This window comes from Camellia sinensis, chromosome 7, assembly GCF_055761805.1.
Source record: "Camellia sinensis isolate YWXY chromosome 7, ASM5576180v1, whole genome shotgun sequence".
NCBI classification, from domain to species: domain Eukaryota; kingdom Viridiplantae; phylum Streptophyta; class Magnoliopsida; order Ericales; family Theaceae; genus Camellia; species Camellia sinensis.
In genome coordinates, this window is record NC_138967.1 from 66,318,729 (window position 1) to 66,342,505 (window position 23,777).

The 23,777-nt window shown below is 39.5% G+C and overlaps 1 protein-coding gene across 10 annotated transcripts in view; it reads left to right on the forward strand.

The window, feature by feature from the left end:
* The window catches only part of LOC114305801 (signal peptide peptidase-like 3), a 101,042-nt gene that overhangs the window by 48,742 nt on the left and 28,523 nt on the right, over positions 1-23,777 (forward strand). The window lies entirely within an intron of this gene.

Genomic DNA, 23,777 nt, shown 5'->3' on the forward strand with positions numbered 1-23,777 from the left:
AAAACTAATCACTTTGTATGGTCTTTCCCAGTTAGGTGCTAACTTGCCATCTCCAGGTACCAAAGTGTTACCCATTACTTTGCGTAGTACCCAGTCTCCAATCTTGAATTGCCTCGGGTGCATTGTTTTGTTATATTTTCTGGATAACTCTTGTTAGTATGAGGCAATGTGAATTAGTGCTCTTTCCCTTCTTTCTTCCGCGAGGTCGAGTTCCAAGGTTATGGCTTCACCATTCAGGTTTGGGTTAAAATTTTCACTTCTAATAGTGGGGTGACTTATTTCCAGCGGGATTACTGCCTCCATGCCATAGGCTAAGGAAAAAAGTGTTTCTCCAGTTGATCGCTGAGGTGCGGTACGATAAGCCCATAAAACATGAGGAAACTCCTCAGCCTATTTGCCTTTTGCTCTCTCTAACCTCTTCTTTAAACCGTCTAAGACGATTTTGTTGGAAGCTTCAGCCTGGCCATTCGCTTGAGGGTATGCTGGTGTAGAGTTATAAAATTCTATCTTGTATTCTTCACAAAAGCCCCTGAAGATTTTGCCATTGAACTGAGTGCCATTGTTGGATATTAGAGCCTTGGGTATGCCGAATCGAGTTATGATGTTCTGCTAAACGAACTTCTTAACGTCTTTCTCTTTTATTGATGCGAGTGCTTCTGCCTCCACCCACTTTGTGAAGTAGTTTGTTGCTGCGAGATAGAACTTTCTGTTGCCGGGTGCAGTTGGAAGTGGTCCCACTATGTCCAGGCCCCACATTACAAAGGGCCACAAGCTAGTCAATGGTAGAAGCTCTCTAGCTGGTTGATGTATTTAGTGTGCAAACTTCTGACATTTCTCGCACTTCTTGACATATTTTTCTGAATCTGCTTGCATGTACGACCACCAATATTCTTGTGAAATTGCTCTGTAGGCCAATGATCTTCCCCCTTGGTGGCTTCCGCAGACGCTTTTGTGTATTTTGAACAAAAATGCCTCGACCTTACTGGGATGGACACATTTCAGGTAGGGTCCTGTGAAGGATTTTTTGTACAGTGCTAGTGATGGAGAGAGCCAAAATCGCCGTGATTTTGCTCTAATTTTGTTGGCTTCTTTCTTTTCTTCAGGCAAGATGCCATCTTTCAAAAATACTATGATGGGGTCCATCCAAGAGGGGCCTAGTTCGGCACAACATGCCTCGGCTGCTTTGGGTTCTTCAATACTTGGTCTGGGTAGGAAGTCGATCAGCAATGGGTATGGGATAGATGTATCTGCCATTGATGCAAAACCGGCCAGCTCGTATGCTCTACTATTTTCCTCTCGGCCGATTTGCTCCATCCAGACTACGTCGAAATTCATGATCTCCTTTCTGACCAACTCTTGGTATTTAGCCATCCTATTATATTTTGCCTCGTAGTCGCCTAAAATCTGGTTGACTACCAGCTGGGAGTCACTGCACACCATCATCTCAGTGGCCTTCATGTGAAGTGTCGATTTTAAACCTACTAGTAATGCTTCATACTCTGCCTCGTTGTTGGATGCTGGGAAGCCAATGTTGACTGCCTGTTCAATTGTTAGGCCATCCGGTGAGATGAGGACTATGCCAAGTCCTACACCGTGCCTGTTGGATGCTTCATCCACGAAGAGTTTCCACATCTCTCTGACGAATAGCTTCCAGCAAGTGTAGGGATCAGATGATGTCTTGGGATCAAGGGTGTTGTTGATGTCTTCTTCCAGGTTGATGTCTGCCATTGGGCTTTGATCTTCACTGTCTGACTGTCTCAAGTCTTTACTTTCTGGTGGGTCCTTGTTGGCAGTGTTGTGGTCTGTTCCTTCTTCCCTTTTCTCAAGCCTAGGTGGCTTGTTATGTAGTTGGACATCCTACTTTGGGGGCTGCACAATTCTTATGGCACTTTCCCCCTTTCTTTCGGTGGCCCCGGTCAGGTCGATCAGATAAACACGATGACTTCTTGGCGTGAACTCGGCCACAAAGTCTGCCAAAGCTTGGGCCTTCATTGCGGTTCTCGGTTGGAACTTGATATCGAACTGGCCCAACTCCACTGCCCATTTCAAGATTCGTTTAGAGAAATCCGCCCTCTCAAATAAGGCTTTTAAGGGGAAAGCCGTTAGGACAATCACGATGTGGGCATGGAAATAGTGTGACAACTTTTTTGAAGCCATCATCAAAGCTAAGGCCAGCTTTTCCAATGGTAGGTACCTTGTTTCAGCACCCAACAAGGTCTTGCTAATATAAAAGATAAGACAGGTGTTGTATTCCCTCTGCTCTGACTAACACTGCGCTGGCTGCATGCTGTGAAACTGCTAAGTACAAAAAGAGCTCTTCTCCTGGTATCGGGGTTAGTAACAATAGAGGAGAGGTCATGTAGTCTTTCAAGCTTTCTAGGGCGCGGTCACACTCATCATCCCGCTCAAATTTGGCCTTTAGTGCCTGGAAGAATGGTCGACACCTGTCCGACGACTGACTTATGAACTAGTTAAGCCCAGCTACTAGGCCATTGAGATGCTGTACTTCTTTGACTGTGTTGGGCCTTTCAAGATCTTGGATGGCTTTGATTTGAGAGGGATCAGCTTCTATACTCCGGTTGGTCACTAGAAAGCCCAGGAATTTGCCTAACCCTACGCCGAATACGCACTTAGATGCGTTTAGAGGCAATTTGTGGGACTTCAAAATTTGAAACATTTCATCCAGGTCGCTGAGATGGTCCTTCTCATCTCTGCTTTTGACTACCATGGCATCTATGTAAGCCTCCATTGTTCTGCCTAACAATGGTTCAAACATTTTGGTGACCATCCGTTGGAATGTAGCCCCTGCGTTTTTTAGGCCAAAGGGCATGACCTTGTAACAGTTTAGTCCTTTGGGTGTTGTAAATGACGTGACATCCTGGTCTGGTTCGTACATAGCGATCTGATGGTAACCCTGATATGCATCAAGGAAGCTAAGTCGGTTATGCCCTGCTGTCAGGTCTACCAGTTGGTCTATCCGTGGTAGGAAAAAATTGTCTTTTGGGCATGCCCTATTAACTGCTTTGTAGTCCACACAAACACGCCATTTGTTGTTCTTCTTTGGCACTACTACACTATTGGAGATCCACCTGGGATAGTGTACTTCTCTGATGGCTCCTGCCTCCAGCAAGTTTCCAAGCTCTTCTGCCACTATCTCTGCATGGTGGAGTGCCGATCGGCAAGTTCGCTGAATAATTGGTCTAGCAGTTGGATGGACATTAAGTTGATGGCAGATGAAATTCGGGTCAATGCCAGGCATGTCGTATGGTGTCCAGGCAAACACTTCGATGTTAGAGGTTAAGAATTTCATGACCTCTACTCTCTCAGTGCTGGACAAAGACAAGCTGAGCAAAAAGAACTTTTCTGGGTTCTTTTCATCTATCCTTACCTCAACCAAGTCTTCCAGTGCCTTCTGTTCGGCTGCTTTGTCGACATTTGCAAACAGTTTGTTGCTTTCTAGCTTCTCCACCATCTGTACAAACCCTTTTGCAGCACGGTTGCCGTTTACCGTGACGAAGCACTGTTTCGATATGATTTGGTCTCCTAGGACTTCTTCAATCACTCCAGTTTCGTTGGGGAACCGTAATGCCTGATGGTAGGTTGATGCTACCGAACGCATGGCGTGCAACCATGCTCTTCCCAAGATTATGTTATAAGTGGAAGGGACCTTCAATACCCAAAACTCCACTTGTTTTGTCATTGTTCCTACCTTGACTAGCATAATTATCTTGCCCACTGGCCATTCTGGCATCGAGTTGAAATCGACTAGGGGAGATGTCGCAGGCACCAAGTCTTTGTCCTCCAAAGCTGCTTGAAGGTCTCGTAATACATTATCTCGCATGAGCTTGCTTGGTCAATCAAAATCCGTTTGATGTCAAAATTCTTGATACGCAAAGTGACCAGTAGTGCGTTATTGTGAGGACAATGTAGCCTTGTTAGATCCCTGTCAAAGAAGGAGATGATGTTCGTTGCCTCCGTTTTTCCCCTCTTGACGGTGGGTTGTGCACTTAGTACCTCCCTCAAGTGCTCAGCCTTTTTGATCATCCCTCTAAGCTCACATACCAGCTCAGGTTCGACGATCCCATGTATAACGTTGATTATGCCTTGAGGTGGGCCATCAACTGGCATCCCGTTCGGTCTGTTGTGGTCCTGGGGGGCTGGCTGTGTTCCTCCTTCTATATACTGGTCCAGGTAACCAGCGGCCACCAACTCCTCCAGATGTTGCCTCAATGGTGTGCAATTTTTAGTTCGGTGCCCCTTTTCATCATGGAATGTGCAACGGTACCTCTCATCGTAACCTCTTTATGCTTCTCCCAACTTGGCTGGCCGTCGAAGGAAGGGTTCATCGTGTATCTCGCTAAGAATCCGGTAGATAGGTTTGTTGAATACTATGATAATGGCAGTACGGAGTCTCAACTTTCTTGTTTGGGGGTCCTCTCTGTTGGCTCGTCTGCCTCGCCCATTCTTGCTTGGCTGTTCTACCGTGTTGACTTTTGCTGCAGTCTTTTTGTTCGGCATCGCGGTTGTGCTAGATTTTGCTTTAGCTCGGGTGCTATCTTCTTCTACCCAGATATGTTGATGCACTCTCTCCATTAGGGCCTCCATCGTGAGGGGTGACATCATCATCATTGAATTCATCAACTTGTTACCGACTGGTAAACCCTGTTTGTATTGTGCGATGGCGAGGTTTGTAGGGCAATCCCCAATCTAGTTGAAAGTCTCCCAGTATCAACTGTTGTAAGACCTCAATGTTTCCTTCTCGCCCATGTCAATGGAGAGTAGCTAGTCAATCTCCACTGGTGTCTTGGTATTCGTTCTGAATCTAGTCACAAACGCCTTTGCCAACTGCACCCATGAGGCAATGCTGCCTTCTGGCGGCCTTTCGAACCATGTTAGACCCAGGTCACCAAGGTTGGAAGGAAACAAGATACACATTAGAGCCTCGTTTCGCCGGTATACTGCCACAACCTGGCGAAAGTGGCTTAAGTGCATGTAGAGGCCTGACTTCCCCTCATAAGTGGTGAATTTGGGCTGGTGGAAGCCTGAGGGTAGTGGTGCGTTCTCAATTTTCGGAACGAACGGCGAGCTTTGTAACCTCACTAACATTTCATCTGCTAGTTCGTACGCAAGGCGTGACATTGGCATCCCTACCTCGACACTTCCATGTGTCCTAGGGGCCAATCGCTGTAGGGCTGAAACCTTACGAGGGTCGCAAGCCCTAGTGTCCTCCTTCCATCGGGTCCTCTCCTCTAACACTGTTCGTAGGTCTGCTGACCTAGGCAACTCCATGTGCCTAAATGTCGTTTGGTGCGTGTCCAAGGGCCGATAACTGCTTCCTCCCGTATGCGATCTTTCAGTCCTCGTTCTCTCAGACCTAGAGTAATGAGTCCCTGAAGTCCTTGATTGACTGTCGCCTGTTCTGCGGCTTCTACTTTCAGCTTGTGATGGTGTGACTTGTCTGTCACGATCTTTTGAGTGGTAAGAGAGCGTGTTGCCTTTGCGCCCCTCTTCCGTCGCCACCCTTTTACCCTTTATCTGGCGCTTCATAGTCTCCATGTCTGCTGCCATTCTCCTTATTAATTCGTCTTGCTCCCTCACGAATCCAACCTCCGCATTTGCCTTTCAGGACTTTGAGAGCGACGAGGACTGGTGCCCCATCTCTACCGTGTGTCCCTTTGGGAGTTCCGTCGCTGGGGGTCTAATTCTTCCATGGATGGGATAAAAGGTAAACCTTCGCGCCTCCCACCCCCCTTCGAGGTTTGCCCATCAATAGCAGATTGCGGCAAATCTTCATTATGCGCCATTTATTTCAACTAATGAGGAAAACTTGATCAAAAGGTCTAATTCTTTGTTCTTCCCACAGACGGCACCAATTGTACGAGCACAAAATAATCTTCTCGTATAATCCTATTGATCGAGTTTGCACTCCTCCAAACATCGTCGCTTTATTTCCTGAAAACACAAATGTGAGCTAGCTAGTGGGTGTGTGCTGGATACCTCTCCGATGCCTAAGTCAGCAAATGGACAATAGGCAACGAGCTCTGAGTTTTTGAGAGTAGAAATTGCGATACCTGTACATGGGTCCTGTCATGAGCTTTTATAGATTTCGCCTGGCACAATCCTAGTAGGACTTCGACTCTCTTTAGTAGAGTCCTCCTAGGAATCACAAAGATAATGCTTATCTTTCTACACCCTCCTCACTGCTTAACCAATTGAGATGGTTTCACCACGGTCTGGTAATAGCACAACCGAGCTAACACTGCCTTGCCGACACCAGTTTTAACCGCGCTCACTTAGCTCGGTGCTATCATGGGCATCGCCTAGCTCGGTCCTCCGTCCAATTATACCTCGGTTCAGAGTACCCAGACCAGGCTAATAGCAGCCATCTTTGACCGAGCTAACGGGACCAAGGACCAAGCTATGTAGCCCATTTACTTCGGCCCATAGCTCGGTCCATTTCAACATCTGGACCTAGCTCGGCTCCAGTTCACATAAATTACCCTCTCACTTCTGATAATAATACAAAGAATAATTAAGATCAAAACTTGGGACAAATATTTAACATCACTTTGCATCAAAGGCCCGCTTACAGAGCTTCTATTTCTGCACACAACTTGTATTCAGTTCACACACTATTTTTCGTTTGAATGTTGATTTTCGAACAAAATTACATGGTTTAGAAGTTGATTTCTGAACCAAAATTGCGTGTGAAGTGAGAGAATGTGGTGTGTGGAAATAGAAACTCCACAGCCTACAATCTCCGCCATGTAGAAAGGAAAAAGATACGCATATAGCAACACTTGATTGGTTTAATTCTTGAATCTGATGCTCCTACTGATACCTGGATTAATTCCAGAGGCTTCCCCACCATAAGGACCAGTAGGCTTCTTTACATCTCACACCTGCACTTTCCGACACGCCACTGCCTTATCGTACTTCTTCTGCAGTATGATTGCACAAAGAGAGAGAGAGAGAGAGAGAGAGAGAGAGGGAAGAGGTAAGTCCTAGGATAGTTTGATGATGTATTTGATTCGAGACAGGTCAACTGTTTCCGTTTTTATTAAATAATTACCTTGTAATTCTTCCTTGGATTCTTGGTCAGTTTTTTTTTAGCAACGAGTCAATTCTCTATTCTTCTTCGTTTGTTGTTGTTGTATGCAGCAGCAGCAAAATTATTATGTCCAGACTACTAAAAGTAGTGATGAAAGGTAAGCAAGCATCTAACAAGTACATACCTAATAAGTTATCTAGCGATTCCCTTCTACCTGGGTTTCTTTAGGCATAGACAATGGGACCGACTATCGAGGTTCTACAGAAAAGTAAAATACATGTTTTGGAAATTCAATCGATCAGAACTATGTTAAAACCAACATGTTTTTAACCTAACAAAAGAAGAAATTAAACCTACCACAAATGCCTGAATATGCAGGTGCAGAGGGTGAGACTTGGTGAAAAACTGATTCCCACTTGAATAAAGCATAGAGACTTGAGCTCCGCTAGTTTTGGCAGAAAATATTTTCCAATGAAAGCATTTTCTACAGGAATTTTTTTTCAAAAAATGTTTTTCTGTAAAATATTTTTCAATGTTCTATTACGACTTTGACATCATGGGCTAGTGGTTTTAATGATGGGGATGGAGGTTGAGGTCGAGGTGATGGTGATAATGTGACGGTATTGGTAAAACTTCAGTCTCGAAAACATTTTTCACCTTTCAATAGTCAAAAACAAATTTCGCTCGAATTTTTTATTTTTTTTATTTTTTTGTTGGCCATGGAAAATATTTCCACTTTCGTAAAAATGTTGGTCAAAAAATACCGAATGCTGTGCAGAGTGACTCTTCTAGCATGATTGTATCAAATCTAACTTTTGTTTCTTCAAACTTCATAGGTTAGGCTTTTCTTGCTTGATTAAAATTATTTAGATTCTTTTAGGACTTCAGAGTTGAGTTGGAGCTTGGTCTCGCGTTTGAAATATGAAATTAAGTCCAATTTCTATTCATAAGCTTGAGTGACCTACACATATGTAGACACCCCATTTTGATTGACCCTAAGACTTTAGCTGCTTGTAAGCCTCCCGATGATGAAATGGTAATTACTTCATCATTAGAATGTTTAAAGTTGTTTGGAGTTTCTGTATAAACCTGTTTTGGCCAAAAATTAACTTTTTACAAAAATGACCATTTTACCCCAGGCTCGTTTTAAGCCAAAACCAAAATTTTAAACCCTGAGAAAGAGAGAGAGGTTAGGTTGTCCTTTGATCAAACATATTTTTCTGAATTAATGATTGGTTTTATCAAAAAAATTGATTGGAAGGTAATTCGGGCTTACTTAGGCCACAAACAAACCAAAGACATGGGACTCTGTACTTGTGCATACATGCATGGCACGTGTACCAAAGCAACAATGTGAGTGCGTCTATTAGTTATGAGTGCACACAAGGTTTTTGCATGTGCACATCCAAACGTGGCAGAGCCAAATATGGAAACTCAATCTTGGTACAATTCAAGTAGGAGGCGAAAGCGAAAGCGATGGGGCCCTAACTTGCCCCCCACGCCTCTCAATGCCTATATAAGCACCCTGTCCCCCTTCCTTTCAAAGGGTTAAGAAATTAAGCCACTTTTTTGATATTTTAAGAGAAAAACACCTCTTCTCCCCTCCTCCTACCTTAGCTCCGAAATTCTTACCCTCACAGCAACTTCAGACACTTGAAAATCATTCTAAGGCTTGAGGAACTCAAACATAATAAAAAACCTAAGCTTGAGGGAGGCTTGCAAGCAAGAAACTTGAGTTTCTTTGTGTTTTTCTTCCCGTATTCTTCGATTCTTAAAAACCAGAAGGTAAACTCCTATTTTTCATATTTCAGTACTTTTTCTTTGCCTATTTTAAGTGTTCATTCATGTTAGGGTGTTAGTTTTGTCCACTTTTTCGCTTTATTCTGCATGTTTTCTTTATTTTCCTTATAACAGTATGCTTACAGTGATATAGTGTCTATCTCTTCATGCATATGGCCCAATTTAAGTACCATGTATATTAGTTTTGCATTATTTTATGTGTTACTTGTCTTTTTGTGCATTCAATCATGTTAGAACCCATAAACCCGGCCTAGGTTGCATTTTGTATGTATTAGTTTCATCTTAGGAACATATTTAATTTATGTGTTGCATGTAAGACGTTGTGAGTTGACAACTGGGTAAATCCTCTTAATCTCCATAACATGTGCATGTCCTTATTGCATTGTTCGTTAAATAAACCAAGTCTATATGCTCTTCTATGCAAAATTGTATGGTTTGAATGATTTTTATGAAAATTATTTTATTTTAGGTTGAGTTTATAGCCATGGGTTGATAAGACCCACCTCTTTTTATTAAAAAAACATCATTTTTGGAAAAATGGCTTTATTCTCTTAATTTAAAGGTAAATAATTTCCATTTTATTTGAATCACATAATTTTAGGTTAGTTAAGGGTTTTAGGACTTAAAATGAATCTATGTGAATAATTAACTACTAGAATCATAAAATAAAAAGTGAGTAGAGGCCAATCTTCGGATTGGATAAGAGGGGGTGCTATCATTCAATTCCCCTCTTGTTCCTAAGCTCCTGAACCCAAAATTTTCTTGGTTGTGATGGATTGGTCCTTAACTTAGTTTTCATTGTTAAAGATTTCTTAATTCCCCTTAAAAAATTAAGTGGCAACTCTTTGTTGGTCAAAGCAAGTCAGTGTAGGATGCATGCCCACAATATATATTAACATATTAAAATTATCAAGTAACAATGATTAAATGACCTAACAAATGTGCTTTAAGGGGCCTAAATGTGTACTTTTCGGTAATTATCATTTAGGAAGACTTCGTGTAAATAACCCAATATGTAAAAAGTAGGCCCACTTATTTTGTATAGTTCTAAATGGCAAACATTCCTACAAGATTGTGAGATTTTCATGGATAACTTTGGGAATCGAATTGGTGCATAGTTTGGGAATATGATTCTTAATTAGGAATCAATTTCTTATTTTAATCTGTTCTAAACACTGGAATCATTGGAGACACAAATTTTTAATACTCACAATCTTATGAGTTATTTACACGAAGACTCCCTTACTATTAAGAAGTATTACTTTGATCCCCTAAACTATAAAAGCATACAAATAAATCTCATAAACTATTGAGAGGTATCACTTTGCCCTCTAAACTATAAAAACATACAAATGAACTTGCTAAACTATTGACGTGTTTCACTTTGACCCCTTCCATTAGTGGGTTTAATTTGTACTATTAGCGTGTTTCACTTTTATCCGTTCCATTAGAGGGTCTAATTTGTATGTTTTTATAGTTTAGAGGGTCCATTTGTATGTTTTTATAGTTTAGGGGGCAAAGCGATAATTCCCAATAGTTAAGGGGTCCATTTATATACTTTTATAGTTTATGAGGTCAAAATGTTACTTTTCAATAGTTTAAGAGGTCTCCATGTAAATAATTCTAATCTTATCAGTACAACTAATGAGAATTCTTATTCTCACTCAAAGATTATTGTCATTTAAATATAAAAATTATACAAATTTTAAAACAGCATAATTTTAACTGAAAAAATTTGGGGCAAACACCCCCATATTTAGCATTGCAGCAAGTTCAAGTAATTACCAACACGGTGGCCCTTCTCTTAGTGTTTCTGTCGAACACTTACAAGCAACACTCTGTAAGAGAATTAGTTTTCTTTTCTTTTATTTTTTCAAGGAGGTCACAATATATGCAGAGTTCAATGAGCTAAATGAAGAAATAAATCCTAAATATAGCCTGAGAATATTCTAATGGATTGGCTGAATATTGCCAATATATATACAGCTAAATGTGAGCCTAAAATTATGGCGGTCTAACATTCCCCCGCAATCTCTGTCCTGGAGAGATGAGGTTGGACCGTAGAAGTTGAAAGCGGGCCTTCTGAAGCCCTTTAGTGAAGATGTTCGCAAGCTGATCTAGAGAAGGGATAAATTGTACCCGATGTGTGCCTCGGTAAGAATGCGTTCCCGGATGAAGTGATAATCCAGTTCAATGTGCTTAGTGCGAGCGTGGAACACAGGATTGGAAGCCATGTAGGTGGTGCTGAGATTATCACAGAGTAAAGTGATGGGTGTGGAGATGGGAAACTGTAACTACTGAAACAAATGAAACACTCATGTGGATTTGGTATACACATGAGCAAGAGACAGTGGGTTGTTTCTTGGCGGTCCAGGAGATCGATTGGAACCTAAGAAGACACAGAAGCCAATGGTAGAGCGGCGAGAGTTAGGGCAGCCAGCCCAATAAGCATCAGAATAAGCCTTGAGAGTCATGGGACTAGTAGACCGCTGATAGAGGAGACCAAAATCCAAAGTCCCTTTTAGATGGCGAAGGATCCGTTTGGTTGCTATGAGGTGGGAAGACCGAGGTTGACTCATGATCTGGGCAACATGATGAACAGCGTAAGCAATGTCTGGTCTGGTGAAGATGAGGTATTGTAAGGAGCCAACAAGTTGGCGATACTCAGTGGCATCTGATAGGAGTTCCCCACTGTGAGATGATAATTGAGTCTTAGCACAAACTGGGGTGTTGCAAGGTTTGTAGTCTGTCATAGAGAAGCGGTTGAGAAGATCAACAGTATACTTGAGTTGAGAGAGACACAAACCAGCAGTGCAGAATGTTGGTTCAAGGCCTAGAAATAGGATAGAGAACCAAGGTCAGAGAGTTCAAATTCCTTGCCAAGAGTGGTGATAAAGGAAGAAACTAGAGACGGTTGATTTCCAGTGAGAATAATGTCATCAACATATAACAGGAGAAGCATTACAACAGAGTCAGAGCGATAAATAAACAGAGAGTGATCAGCACGACATTAGGTGAAACCAAACTATAAGAGGAAGATGTTGAGACGTTGAAACCAAGCCCGAGGCGCCTGTTTGAGGCCATAAATAGCCTTCTGTAGATGACAGACGTGATGAGGGCGAGATGGGCCAATGAAGCTAGGAGGTTGAGTCATATAGACAGTTTCATCCAAAATGCAGAGAAGAAATGCTTTCTTCACATCAAGTTGGTGCATAGTCCATCCAAAGGATAATGCAAGACTGAGCACAATACAGACAGTGGTGGGTTTGATTACAGGACTAAAGGTCTCATCAAAGTCAACCCCAGCCTGTTGATGGAAATCCTTGGCAACTAGACGAGCTTTTTGACGCTCAATGGAACCATCGACCTTGCGCTTGAGTTTGAAGACCCACTTACAACCCACAACATGTTGATGTGGACTAGAAGGAACAAGAGCCCAGGTGTTATTCTTTAATAAAGCATTAAACTCACTGGTCATCGCCTGTCGCCATTCAGGAATACGAACGGCCTGTGTGTAACAGGTTGGTTCAGCAGGGGAAGATGGAAGCTGAGCTAGGAGAGCTCGGGGAAGAGAATATCTGACTGTACCATCTGTCCGAACGAGAGGGTGACGGGTGCCATCTTGAAGGCATGTGACCATCGAATGGTTAGGGAGAACTACAGAAGAAGAAGCCGGAGGAGTGACATGAGTAGTTACGGGTGGAAGAGGATGCTGAGGAGCAGGAGCTGTAGAAGGGGGCTGAGGGCTGGACTGTAGAGGTATGGCGGGAGCGGGAGGCAATAACGGAACAAATGCCCATGATGAGGGGATGGGTGGAGTGCTGGTGGTAGAGGTGAATGGAAAATGTTGTTCATTGAATCGAACATGCCAAGAAAGGTAGACTCGGCTGATAAGGCGTTTCCTATAGAGAGAGGAGTTGGCAATGAATTTCTGAGAGAAGGAATCCTGAATGAGTGTCCAGACGGCAGCGGAGGAGTTGCACCCAATCACAGAGGCTAGGATGGGTTCAGAGAGTGGCAGAGATAATGCTGACAAGGGTCTTGTCAGCCCGAAGCCATGTAAAATGTTCTGGTTCATCGGTAGGACAGGGGTACGAGCCATCAACAAACCGTAGGAAGTTTTGGCCATAGAGAAAAGCCTCCATTTGATGAGACCACAGGAGAAAGTTATCATCTATGAGTTTGACCATGATAAAGTTGGTGATAGTGAGAATAGTGAGGGTTTGGGTAACAGAGGATGTAAAGGAGCTGCAAGTAGATGCGGCAGACATGGTGAGGAACTAGAAGTATGGGGCAGAGGAGGGAGAGCCCAGAGGCTAGGTTAGGGCAGGAGCAGAGAAGACCCACAGAAGGTAGGAGGAAAAAAAAGGGGGGGACGGAGTGAGGCTAGGCTGATACCATGTAAGAGAATTAGGCTCTGTTTGGAAGAGCTCTGGAATTGTGATTCCAGCTCTTAGTTTGCATATGGTGTTTGGTTGTGATTTTTAAAAATTAATTTTACACTCACTTTTGAAAACTCGGTCGAAGGCGGGAAAATTTGGACTAACCGGTCATCCCACCAGACGTCCACGGTCGTCCGGCCGGTTGACCAGAATAGTGCATTTTTTTTTTTTTTTTTTTGTAATTGACACGTTAATTTTATACATTCAATAAAAAATATTTTCTAAATTTTTTAAAATTTTTTATGAACTTTAATAGAATTTTGAGTTGTGTGTTTGGTTATGAGTTATAAGTTTTTGTATCAAATATCATATATCACATCAAAAATTTCATACTCAATTCAAAACTTTTTTTAAAACTCATTCACTAAACAAATTTTCCACACTCAAATCATAATTCCAAAACTCACAAACTCAAAATACAACTTTATTCTCAAATCATATTTAAAAAACTCTACCGAACGCAATCTTAGTTTTCTTTTCTTTTATTCTTTCGAGGTCACAATTTATATAGAGTTCAATGAGCTAAATGAAGAAATAAATCCTAAATTATAGCCTAAGAATATTCTGATGGATTTCCTTTAAGCTATACAAAATCATATCACATGCATTAATACATTCATTAATACTTGAACATGAATCTATAGCATGCGATTTCAAATAAACAACACCTAAACTATTCCAAGTTTATGCCTTAAAGACTACATGTTTCCAAGGCATATCCTGGTTACAACAAAAGAGTTACAAAACCCAAAACGAGGAAGCCATTGGCTTTACAAAAGAATTGCAACAAAAATGAGCTCTAAGCTCCAAGATCCTCTCAAGTCATCACTTTGGCAAAGGCATGCCGTCAGCACCTGAAAATAGTTTTCCACATAGGGTGAGCTAAAAGCCCGGTAGAGAATAATCTTAATAACAAGTATGATGTTTAACGATGCCATATGGTGAATGCTATGAAATACCACAATAAAGCATGAGTTTTTATCTTTGAAACAATGCCATGCAAGAGTTTCAAAATCATATCTCAACACTTTCTTTAAAAACATAAAACAGGGCAGTAATCCCTAAGCTGATATTTGCAACTAAGCTCTCAAAGCATAACCCAATAAACACTTTATTGGCTCTTAACTGAAAGGAACTGGGCTCCTTATTACTCGGGTTTCTAGACTTTCACCGAGGACCTAAAACCAAATTAATTATCCACAACCACATCCCTTAACTGGATTCACCACTGTCACCCCTTTTTCACAAATGGTCTTTCCAAGAATTTCTCAGAGTGTACAGTTATAAAACCAATGATTCAATGATATGTTCAATGAAATGCATGAGTTATAAATATTTCAATTCGCTTAGTTCACATGCAATTTCTATCATACGACAATGCTATCCTCCACCGGTAGCCAAAACATTTATCTCTAATTTAATAATTAAAAGACAAATACAATAGTACAAAATCCAAAGCTTTTCTAACTTTTTGAAATCAATACGTTTTTTCCAACAACCTCAATTATTTAAAGTCTACAATATTCATTACTTGTCAAGAGCCTCAAGAATATCAACAATCCCATTCCATTTCCAAAACTTTACACATCTTAGATTTTTATGAAAATTTGGGAATTTCAGTAACGCCCCTAAATTTATAATCCTTTATATACTCAATTTTATTAAATATTCACTAGATGCCATCAAATGAATCCATTTCTCATAAGAAAACGCATTAAGAAAGATATTGTCTTTCATTAAGTATATCTCGTTCTCATTAAATTTCTTATAAGAGCTTTCATTCATGTATTATACCTGTGAGATTTAAGAATTTAACATTACATGTGAAATTTGAGAAATACAAGAAAATACAACAAAGATGCCCTATGGGCTTATACCTTTCAAGGCGAGGGCTTTAATTACAAAAAGTGGAATACTTTACCAAACAGATAAACTCAGTAGCTATAATTACATGAACATCCAAGGAGCCTCAGTGCCCCATCAAAGTCTCCACAAAATCACCAGTGGAGTGGAATCACATCATCAAGACCTGAAAGTTTTGCTAGATTGAGGTGAGCTAGTGCCCAGTAGGAATACTGTTAACAGAGTATATACTGAAATGCATATGATCATGTTATGCATATGTTAGGATAAAGTCCATGTTTTTCTCTTTTAAGAAAATCAATGATGTTCAATGCACAATTTCTATTTGAAAACTCATCATCAAAACGGGGCGGAATACACAATGATGTCCTAAGCAAGAACCACAAAACCATAGATGCGTATATAATTTTGTATATTGAAAATATCTCCACATTTGCCGGCTCTAAAAATGGGGGGGGGGGCGATGAGCACCCAAAAATCTTGTTTTCCACATTTGCCAACTCCTGAAATGGCAGGGCCAGTGGACACCCAAAAACATTTTCCCACATTTGTTTGGCTATAAGCTCAAGACATTTGTTTTGCTCTGGAAAATTCATCCAGCCATATACAAATTTGTCTGGCCACTGAAAAGATGTTCGGCCGAACATAACCTCCTGGGAAAACTCTATTTGGTATAGAAAGTCCAGAACAGAAGCAAAATACATCTTCTAAGGGGTGCTCATCCCTTCTACCTCTTCTTCTTGCAGAAAACATCCAAGGAAGAGGTAGATAGGCCTCAATCCTTATTTAACAACACAAGAAGCTATGTGTAACATGATGTGTATGGCAATTTATCAAATTAAATGAATTAAAGCAAGAATAAATTCAAGCCAAAGAAATAGATGGGAACTTACATCATCTCTTTGTGAATAAGGGCAAGTTAATACTCAAATTCATGCTATTAATTGGAGAGAATAGATTAATGCACATCATTTCTTAGTGGAAGCTTTGCTTTTAAAGCAAGAGATTCATTAAAAGCTATTGAGAACTCTTCTTCTATTCATGAAAAAGGATGTTTCCACCCATTTCCATGTTCACAAATGATTAAAAAGAGAGATTTCAACACTCTTGAAATAGAATCTCTTGTTTTGCTTCCAAAAACAATCAATGAAATAGAAAACCACAACCCTCTCAACATCAAATCCCAAGAATCTTGCAAGTAATCCTATGAAACAACCATTATTACTCACTAATATTGAGCATAGGTTGAAACACGTGGATTAACATGCTTAGATGATGAGATATGTGAGGAGAATATGTGCAACAAGAAAGAAATCGACTCTACATATTAAACTTGTGAATGGATGGCTACTTTCTACCCCCAATCACATCCACAAGGTTCCACGTATCACATCTATAAGCAACAACAATGAATTATAGCACTAGAAAGCAAGAAAAGTGTGCAAAAGAGTAAAATAGTGAAGAGAACAATCAACCCAATGAAAGGATGGCTACATCCTAGTTCCCTCCACATCCACAAGGACCTGTCACATGATTACAACAAGCTAATAATGAGATACAAAGCTTATAAATGAAGAAAGAGAGAGAAGATGAAAATGGTTCAAAGGTTCACCTTTAGAAGAGAGAAAAAAAAACTTCTTGATTGCCAAACTTGTGTTAAAAAACCCTCAAGGTCCTCAGATATGGTTGAATCCTTAGCAAGAAGCTCCAAGTTCAAGCTTCAATGGTGTGTGGGTGTATGAAAGAAGAGGTTGAGAAGTTGTAAGCTTTGGGTTCAAATATGGTTTTTACTCTAAGGTTCTTGGAATGATTTTCTAACCCTTTGAAATGAGTTTCCAATCTCTTGAAATGAATTGCCAACCCTTTGAAATGAATTGAAGAGGTTGTATATACAGACTTTTGAGGCAAAGCTTGTGGAGGAAGCCAATGCAAAATATCTAAGATATTTGCATAAAGCTTGTGGAAAAATCAAATGTAAAATATCTAGATATTTGTGCGAAGCTTGCAGAAAAAGCTAAATGTGAAAATATCTTAGATATTTGCAGAAAAAGCCAAAATTCCCGAAAATGCTCTGTACCCGGACAATTCAAATAGTTGTACCATTATTCATCTAGCCGACTACATTTTTTATCTGGCCATAAATTGTTGGATGGCCAAATAAATAATATACCATTAGATTAAGAGGGTAAAGCTTGCATGATTTGAAAGGAGGTATTTCAGAGGATTCTATCCTTCCATTCATTCCCACTATATCCTTTTCTCTATTGACTGAAAAAGACAACATTTAGAGTTTGAAAAGACGAGCCTCAAACATTGTAGAAATGTTTGGAATTGCACAACCAAAAGATTAAATAGATATATATAGAGAGTTTGGCCAAAACAGGTGTAGGGTTGGGATTAAAGCTTGAACCAGGTTCTCCTGTTGAGGAATTCGTAAAATAACACATTCCAACTTTCATCATCGGGTTTTTGGAAGAAAGCACCTAAGTTTTAGGGCCGGTCAAAATGGGGTGTTTACACTATGCACACAACTCAACTACGCAAATTTTGAATGGGCATAACTCTCTTGTCCAAACTCTATTTTGGGTCGTTCTTGTATCTAAATTGAAGCCCGAGAAACAAGATTTCCAATGGCTTTAGCCTCACATCTAGACTCAGAGTGTCAAGAAGGAAAAAGGTAAAAGGGTAAAGATTGCTCATGGGACAATTATCCGAATCAATGTTTTTGGTTCAATTCTACTTTACCATTATGATACCACCCCAATCAGTACTTTAAAAACAATTAAAGAGGCTCCAATTACAATAATAAAAGAGTCAAGAGCAATCCGACTAGTTCAAGGAGTATGAAGTGTTACAATCTCCCCAGTTTAGAAACTTTCGTCCCTGAAATTAGACAGTTCAACATTTAAAGTTTGGACAAAAACATATATTGGAACTAACACTTCCACTAACTAATCACAACGACCTCTATTCAATAATGAGTTTCTAGAAGAGTCTCTCAATGCAAAGGATTCTGCATAATGAACAAGAAACAACTCCCACAAAAGAAGATAAGGCAACACAACGATATATGGGGTAGAATAACTCCCAATAGAATTACAATCGCCACTCTAGAATCCTGTTTGAAATCTAAAGGAAACTTTTATATTTCAGTCCCACATTGGTATTCTGACAACACCCCAAATGATGCGAATAACAATTCCAAAGTGGTGAGTCTCTCTTCCATCTCATTCGTAAGAATTACCTCTAACGTGCCACAAGAACCTATCGATTCTACGAAACATAAAGTCAAGCGAAAGGTCTCACTAACATACCTACAATATTTGTGTCTCAAACAGACTCAACCTCAAGGGAATAACTCTCGGTTGTCTAATGACCTAAAACCTTACAAAAATAATCTCTCACATCACATTCACACCCCCAATAAATAACTACCGGTCGCTCAACAACCAAATTTTCAAACGATTATCTCACACCACTTCAAAAGTCCTCAACCCCCTCTCATGAGAAAAAAAGGATTCTAATAACAGTTTCATCTGCCAATCATGACCTTTGACGAAACACAACCGAACAAAACCAAAGCACCATGAACTATGTTCTTACAAGATTGCTAGTATCCTGTACCCACACATTACTCAATTGCGTTTTTGAAATACTTAAGAACCAAAAACACCCCAAAAAAATATTTTTCTAACTTTTGAAATTAAAAGAGATTATTATTGGTAGAAAGTTTTTATAAAAATTTGAAAAAAAAAAAAAATTAGATACATACAAGTGAATTGTAAAGTGAAGGGTTTGAAAAGAAATTCTTCTTTTTTTTTTTTTTTTTTTGAAATAGTGAAGGGTAATACACATCATAAGACTCAATACGCCCTCTTCATGACTATTTCTCCTTTACTCACCAGCTTATCCATAACAATAAATTCTCAATTTCGGTAATAACAAGGTCATACTCAATAGAAAAACTCCATTCTCAACTCTTTTCTCAAACATATTTCAACCGGTGACTCCCAAGCGTCACCCAACCAATGATCCCATTACCGTGGTGATGCCACAACCCATTTACAATTATTCAAGCAATAACCACACATAATGACCACTATAAGGTTAATTAAAACAAACGAATGGGCTAAATATCACAAGCTTGGGAAGTCACATCCCATTCACAACCACCAATACAATCCATCAATTACTCATTATTTATTTCATGTTTGCAACACAATTTTTTTCACAATTAACCCCATTTTGCGGATCACACGCAATCAACTAAAATCAAGTATCGAAGAGTTGGCATGACTTATCACTCTCGTGAGTCACTTATACACAAGCAAGTAATCCTCATCCTTACGTCTCCTCTCCAAAGTTTAAGATGAGTCTCGAGGTGGCTCATTGTCAACCTCTTCCAACAACACAACTATAATAGACAACTACGCAAGAGGAAAATCATCTATACTTACATTGCCTACCTATACTTGCGCAACACAATACCCTCATTGAAATGAACACTATACCCTTAATCCTTAAATCACATCTCAACCTCTTAGTCCTATGAATGAGCCACACATCCTATCCAGGCAAAACTCTTAACTAACTATAAGAAAACAATCTCCAAGCTAACAACTAAATCTATAATTTAAATTCACCTTAATTGGTCCGACGTAGGGAAACTATTAATTACTGCAACCTATCAAATTTAATTATATAATTTTATCTTAATCATGCATCCACAGCATCAGCGACTAGCTCAACTAGAACAAGAAATGTTAGGACAATTTAAGTCAAGAGCTCCATCACCGAACAATCACAATCTTAATGGCATCTCAAACCTCCGTTCGAAACCACCAGTCACAAGATTTCAAAAATTATAACTAAGAATCACACACCATTTACCCTCAAGTATTTCTTATAGCCAAAGGTTCCACAATGAAACTAAAAATACAAAATATTTCCTTTTACCATGGAAGATAAATACTTCAAAATCCAAATTGCTGTCATTCACCAAAAGTCAAATGAACAAGGGTGACCTCAATAACCATGCTAGATTGACATAGTAGTAACCCAAAATGTTTCCACACCCATGGTGAAATGAAAATCCCAACTAGGATTCACTAAAGGTTGTAATCACTCGTACTCATTGATGACTATCGTAACGTAAAACGGTAAATGTCAATCAAGAACTAAATCAATCTCTACTCCCAACCATAAGACGATGACATCCCAAGTACACACAAACCGGATCGCATTGTCGCAAAAAATAAAAGTACTAGTTAACCATTCGTATTATCATACCATTGTAATAAATTTAAACTCATAATCGACTCAGTCTCATAATCAAACTTAGGGTGAAAGTCTCACAACTAGGAAGGTCACTCTACCATAGATCAAACTAGTAATTTAACTAAACATGATTAACCATCGAGGTATAGAAAAGTTTACTTATCTAATTTTCGTATTATTCGACTATTCCACAACTCCATCTAGCACCACATTGACCTCGAAAAGTATAAACAAAGATTAACTTTACCTTCACATTGCATAACTAATGATTTCCACTAAAACTTTTGCCTGCCAAGAGCAGATACCCTCGCATCTCACGTCTTTTGAAATAAACTTCCATCAAGGCAAAAGAAAACACTCACTATGTAAATCCATTTTTCAAGGGTAGAAAACTCATCAAGGTGACACCTAAAACAACACCAATACCGACACTATGGCCCAATTAAAGAGCGAAAGGTTTCGGAATTTTCTAAGTATTTTCTTATCAGGACTGACATTAGCCACTCATCAGCGCACACCCTTGTTCTCCCACTCAACAATGCTTGTGGTTCAAGATCCTTACTATGCAAAATTTTGTTTCCTTAACGGTAAGACAATTTGGGGTGAGACCACTAAATAATTGACATTACCATTGACAACAACTCAACATATGTAACACCTCCAAAACAATTCCAATTTGACATCAATTACAAACATCCTCCATATTCCCTAACAAATGTAAGATCAATCCCAATAATTCTCTTTCTCATTGAACTATAGATTTCAACTTACAAAATTACATATTAAAATTACATATTAATTGTTCACAGCTCAATAAGTTAGAGAAAACTAAACCATTGCCCGTTGAGTTTACACATTACAACGTGGCCATTAAAACAAAAGGGCACACATATCAAAAGAGAATAATATAAAAGTTCAACAGTTAAATTACAACTTCAAAAGTTCACAAATTTTGAAATAAAAGGGTTGCTCATGTCCTCCTTCATTGGTGTGGTTGCAGCTCACCGAGTCCTGAAATGTTGTTAGATAGGAATGAGCAATTGCCTAGTAGAGAATATATTTAACCAAGTATATAAATATTTGATTTAAAATATGCATGATCACTACCAATACCCACGGATACGATGTTTCCAATTTTACAGAACAACACACCACTTTATATTCACTTTCACATTTCTCTATCCTCACACGGATGACCAATGGGCACCTAAATCCTTCCACATTTGTTGTCCTCACACGACCGAACAAGTGGACACCTCAAAACACTCCTACATTTGTCTTCCTCACATGACTGGGAAAGTGGGCACCTCAATTTCTCCACGCAGGTAAAGCCATAACACACAACAAACAACATTCCAAAACTAATTTCTTTATCATAGTACAAAGAATTTCAATACCCTTCAAATCTACCCATCTATTTCTCTTCCATTGTTAATCATGACCCATGAACAACATTTAGTATTTCGCAATAATTTTAGGCTTTTCCTCTCATGTCTTTATTTTCCTTGATTTATGCTTTTTCTACTATCTTTCATTAGTGGATACTCAATCTTTTGCCAATTTTGGGCAAAACTCACTATCATCATAAATATCGAAATACATAAATATATATATATATATATCACCTATTCTAGTTCATCCACCCATACCATAAGATTTACACACATTTAAACCAAATTATAGATATACAAGGATAAAGATAATCCTACCTCAAGAGTTGTGAGAGAGAGATGAAGACCCAAAAGATGAACCTCCACAATAGCAAGATCCAATTGGTTCAAAATGTAGCCCTTGATGAGATAAACAACTTTGATGAAGGAGCAATGATGAATTCTAGCTAAAAATAGATGAAATCTAGTGTTTAGAGGCTAGGTTTTTGGAAAAAGGGGTTTAGAGAGAAGAGTGTGAAAATGTGTCCAAAAAGTGTTTGGATTGAAATTTAACACTGTTGGCCCGAACATACCACTCGAGCGAATGTTTCATCACTCGAGCGATGCACATAATACAAACAAACCGCTTAAGCGAACTATTCACCGCTCAAGCAGTAAACGCGGGGTCTCAGAAGTTTTGTAGAGCTACAGTGAAACTACTGGAAGCTTGATACCTTCGCTCAAGCGGTCTTACTTGCAAATGAGCAAGATACAAGGAGCTTTGTCTATCCGCTTGAGCAACCAATTGACCGCTTGAACGGTCACTCAAAATAGGCTGTTACAACATAATTTGATAATATTGTAGCCTATAGAACATAGTGAGGGAGTCAGCCTTAGGTTTAACCATATAACTTGTATTGCCACAATTTGCACACTTTCTATCCATAACTCTTTCACATATATAACTCTTACAAAACTTGAACTTATAATCCAAAACAGTCATAATTAACAATTATCAATCATTCTAAATTGAAGGTCTTGGCTAAACTCAATGGTATTACGAACTCGATATATCAACAACACAAATATACTCATGCCGTCATGGCATGTATCAAACCCAACCCCAAACGATTGTTTACATTTCCTGTATCCATAACTCCTACTTCATAACAATGATGGAACATGAAGGGCACGCCTATTTGTCTTAATTAGCCAAGTACAACTTCTTATGAAGATTTCCCAATCCTAACCGCATCAGTCATTTTAGAATGCCTATCAGAATTCTCTGTAATTCACAACCACTCCATACTTGACTTGCAATATCAATGCTTGTAAAGACAACCCTCAAGACACTAATCACATAGCCTCTTCCTTATGACATTCCATCAACCTAGTTAAACATGACTAACTTAACCTATTTTGAGAAAGCTTAAAGCTAGCTCTTGTATTCTGATATCAATAGTCTGAAATGTTTACCCTTAGGTCACTCTGACTATCCTTACGATCTCAATCAAGGTATATTACCACAAGTCTTAACCCTTACCTCACTCCACTTCCAAGAATTCCCTTCTAGCTTACTTCCAAGATTTTAATGTGAGCATATGAGATAATTTCAACTCTTCATAACCACAAACCGTTCACTATCCTAAGGTCACAATTACTTCTCATAAACGTACAAAGCCAGTAAACTAAGGTTCCACCAATATCACAATCGCGTTCTCACATGATCCAAAATGATATATCTTACCAATAAAAGTGGTGCGAAAAATTCTAGTCCCAAAAGTTTTTTCCCCATTTGGGATCACTCGCGTCCTTACATCGTATAAGAAAATAGAGATAGGATTTAACTCACACTTAAATACTCCACACAAGATCTCATACGCCACACACGAGTTACACATATGCCTATACATGTATCTACTCCACGTAAGGCAAACCACATAAGCACACAGTCACATAGAGCACATATGGATC